Genomic DNA, 4,757 nt, shown 5'->3' with positions numbered 1-4,757 from the left:
CAACTATTTGACTCTTTTTCCCGCTGACGAGCATTCCATTGTATGCAGTGCCACAGTTTGTGTACCCATTCACCCATTGAAAGACATCTGGGTTGTTTCCAGTTTGGAGCCATTACAAATAGAGCTGCTATAAACAATCATGTGCAGGCTTTTTATGAACATAAGTTTTCATTTCTCTAGGATAAATGCATAAGAGTGCAATGGTAGGATCACAAGGTAGTTATAGGTTTAGCTTTTAAAAAACTACTAAACTGTTTTCTAGAGTGACCATACCATTTACATTCCTACCAGCAATACATGAATGATCCAGTTTCTGTGTATCCTTACCAGCATTTGGTCTTGTTACTATTTTTAATTTTAGCAATTCTGACAGATATGTAGAGATTCCTATTGTGGTTTAATTAATTATTTATTTTGATTTTGGTTTTATTTAGGCTTTCCCTAATGATTAAAGATGTTAAATATCTTCTCATGTGCTTATTGCCATATGTATAGCCTCTTCAGTGAAATGTCTCTTCATGTCCTTTGTCTATTGTGTAATTGGATTGTTTTTCTACCATTGAATTTTGAGTTTTTATATATCTAGACACTGGTCCTTTGTCAGATATGTGCATGTAAATGTTTTTTTTCCTCACATTGACATGTCTTTTCATCCTCATAATAATTTCCTTAGGAGAGTAAAAGTCATTTTGATGAAATCCAATTGATCCATTTTTCCTTTTATGGATTATACTTTTGGTTTCTTAAGAACTCCTTACCTAGCCCTAGATCTTGAAGATTTTCTGCTTCTGTTTAAAATATAAGTTTCATGATTGTGTGTTTACAATTTAGTCCATGATATATTTGAGTTAATTTTTGTATATAGTGTGAGACCTGAGCACAAAAAAAAAATCTTTTTCTGCTTGTGGATGTCCAATTGCTGTAGCACCAATTGTGGACATTGCTGATGTCCAATTGCTGTAGGTTAAAAAGGCCATCTTTCTTCCATTGAGTTGCTTTTGCACCTTTGTCAAAAATCAGCTGGGCATATTGATGTGGGTATATTTCTGAGTTTCTATTATGTTGTATTATTTTCCTTCTGTCATATTCTTGAACATTTTTAGAATTCCATTTTGATTCTTCTATAGTGTTTTTGAATGTATAGCTTTTTTTGTGGTTGTTGTAGGTATTATGTCTTGTCTCTATATATCTTTTTATCTCTCCGTATATCTCATCACAGTCCACTTGTGTCATTTTAACCAGTTAAAATCAATTATGGATGCCTTATAACCATTTATGTCCTTTTATCCTCCCCTATTTATAATTATAAAAATATTTCCTTTACAAAGAATCCTATCAGACAGTGTCATAATTTTTGTTCCAATCAAACATAATTTAGAAATCTCAAGAGCAGAAGGAAAGTCTATTGTATTTATCCTTACTTTTTATTTACTGTGTTTATTCTTCCTGATGTTCCAAGGTTCTTTCTTTAATGTTTTCTTTTTGTTTAGAGAGCTTCCTTTAGTGTTCTTTTAGGATAGATCTGCTTACAAAAATATTTAGTTCTCCTTCTTTTGAGAAATGTTAGTTTCCTCTTCATTCCTGAAGGATATTTTTGCTAAAATAGGGTTAGGGGTTGATAGTTCTTTTCTTTTAAGTGTGAAAAATGTTGTGCCACTTCATTCTTCATGGTTTCTGATAAGAAATCTGCTGTTATTTGAATTGTTTTCCCACCATAGGTGAGATGTCATTCCTCTGTCACTACTTTCAAGGTTTCTCCTTTGTGTTCAGTTTCATAAGTTTGACTATGCTGTGTTTTGGCATAGATTTCTTTCAGTTTATTCTGTTTGGATTTGCTGAGCTTCTTGAATCTGTAGGTTTATGTCTCCTGCCAAATTTGAGAAGTTTAAGTCATTGTTTCTCCAAGAAGCTTTTCAACCTCCCCTCTTTATCCTCTCCTTTCTGGAACTCTGATGATACGAAGATTAGTTCTTTTGTTATAATCCCACAAGCCCCTGAAGCTCTGTTCATTTCTTTTACAACAAATACTCTCTCTGTTACCCACACTGGGTAATTTCTATTGTTCCAGTTTTGAGTTCATGGATTTTTTTTTGCCTCCTACATTCTACTATTGAACTCATCTATTGGCTTTTTATTGCAGTTTTTAAATAATTTTCAGTTTTAAAATTTCAATTTGATTTTTCTTAATATCTTCTGTTTCTATGCTGATGTTTCTCATTGTTTTTTCATTTAGTTTAAGCACGTCCAAAAGTGCTCATTTAAGTTTCGTTTTCATGGCTACTTTAAAATCTTTGTCAGATAATTATAATATTTCTCTCATCTCTGTTGGCATCTAGGTAGTGAAGAATTAACCTTACCCCAAAAGAAGGTTGGCTTTTCTTTGGCTACTGGAAAGTGAACTCTAAGCCCTTGGAATTCCATGTCTGATAGGTATGTCTTTGCATGAAGGCTTTGACCACTGGTGAGTCTAACATTGTGATTTGTGATAGGCACTTTGGGCCACATAGTATTGGTTCCATCACTGAAAGGGCTAGAAGCTAATGGTCATCCATTTGGCAGTCTGTGATTGAGCACCAATAAAAATTCTATATAGCAAAGACTCAGATGAGCTTCCCTGGTTGATGATACTCTGTGCATATTGTCACACATCAATGCCAGAGAGTAATGTTACCCTGACTCTATGGGGAGAGGACATTGGAAATTCTGCATTTGGTACTTTTCCTGGACTCTGCCCCTATGTGTTTCTTCTATTGGCTGATTTTAATCTGTATTCTTTCCCTATAATAAATCATAACCATGAGTGTAACAACCTTCAGTGAGTTCTGTGAATCCTTTCAGTGAACTATCAAATCTATTGGTAGTTTTAGTAACCTCCTACACTTACAGTTGGTGTCAGAAGTAAGGATAGTTTTGTGCAGACTCTTTTCCCTCTAACTTTGCAGTTGGTAAAACTCTTGCAGCATCTATAGATCATCTATTTTTAAAAATTAAATCTGAGATGTTCTTGTTCTTTGTATGTTGCAGTTCTTTTTACTGCAACCTGGACATTTGGGGTTTTACATTATAAGATGCTGGGGCACAGAGGCTACCCATGTGATCTCTACTGGTACTACAGTGGGTAGTGTCCTGGTTACCACCTGACTGCCTACTCTACCTCTCTGATACTTGACTAGTAAGGGAGTTGGAGCATCTCTTTATAGCCTTGCAAGGATGGAAGCCAAGGCTTTCCACTCACTTTTTGCTATTGTGGATGGGGGCAGAGCCACAGTTTTTTCTGTGGTGTTTGGCAGGAGTAGATTAATTATTGCTTGAAGGTTTCTGTTTTGCTAGGTTTCTCCTTTCTTAGTCCTTTGGCTAGAAAGAGCAAGCTCTTAGTGGATTTTTATCTGCCTGTGCATTTTTGTCTGTCTTTGACATTTCTGGTTTTCTGGCTTCTTCAGCTCCACGTCTGTGATACATAAAGTCAACCAGGTAGGTAACTCACCACCATGTCGTTTCTCAGGTCCCAAGGTCCTTGTGGTCTGCCTTCTTTCCACTTTTCAGCATTCTTGTTTGTTTTACATATATAATATTCAGGATTTGTACTTTGTATAAGGAATAGGGAAAATTATGTCTACTTTTTCTTCTGGAAGCAGAAGCTCTAGTCAATATAATTTTTAACTCTGCTATTTTGTCTGCTGATGAAATTTCTTAAATTACTTTGCTCCCTTTTCTGAGTTCTATCTCTTTTTTCCCCTCTATTATGTACATAATTCTTAACAGCTTAATGTATCATGGTAGCATTCTCCCAGTTTGTATTAGTTTGACCTGGATTAATTTATGAGGTCTTTACTATTCTTCCAGAGGCATTAAAGACAAATTCATTATCTTGGAATTGCATATGCATTGCAATGAACTCTTGAGAATTTTTTTAAAGCCTTCTTTTGACTCATTAATAAAAATGGAAACCTCACTTTAAATATGTATTACTAACATCTTACTTTTAATTTTAGGCAATATAGCAAGAAAAATTAAACCTCAGAGTCCTTTGGTTAAGTACAAAAATACATGAATCCAATGTTGTAAAAATCAAAATATCTAGAAGTCACTTAAGAGTGTTAAAATATGATCTAGATTAAGATAATATTCAATTAAATTATTAAGCTATTATTTAAAAACCTGTGCCAAATATTTTACATTGTACTTTACCCAGAAAGTTGTTGTAGAAACCATGATATAGATGCATATTTTTAGATTACTATCTGGCTTTCTTTAAAGCCAATTTGTAAAAGATTCTAGTTTTTAATAACTTTTAACATACTCTAATTGTAATATTTAGATCACATTTAAATAAAACTTTATGATTTAGTTTTAATGCAGAAATTAAAATTTTTATGAAATTTACATGGTATCTTGGCTGCAAGTTCTCAGTGTTGTATTCTGCAGTAACTGAAATCATTATCACAGAGAAACATTATATTATTAAATTAAATTATTGTTCTTTAGAATTTGTTAAATTTATATCTCCTATTACACACCATTTAAAGTCACAATTTAAATTTTTAAAACACATTTTATGTATAAATCCAAACTTAGACTATATTTTGTAGAAAAAAATAATTGTTTATATTAGGTTTTACTGAAATAGGGGGATGGTTGGCTCTAATTCCACCTCTTTCGTTGGTTTATTACAAGGGCTTTTCTATTTGCTTATATTAAAGTGACAGGAGTTTTGTTTGTTAATCTTAAGACTATGAAGAAAAAAGAATAATTTGTTT

Source organism: Panthera tigris, chromosome B2 (assembly GCF_018350195.1).
Source record: "Panthera tigris isolate Pti1 chromosome B2, P.tigris_Pti1_mat1.1, whole genome shotgun sequence".
Classification (NCBI taxonomy): Eukaryota; Metazoa; Chordata; class Mammalia; order Carnivora; family Felidae; genus Panthera; species Panthera tigris.
This window is presented reverse-complemented; position numbering follows the sequence as displayed.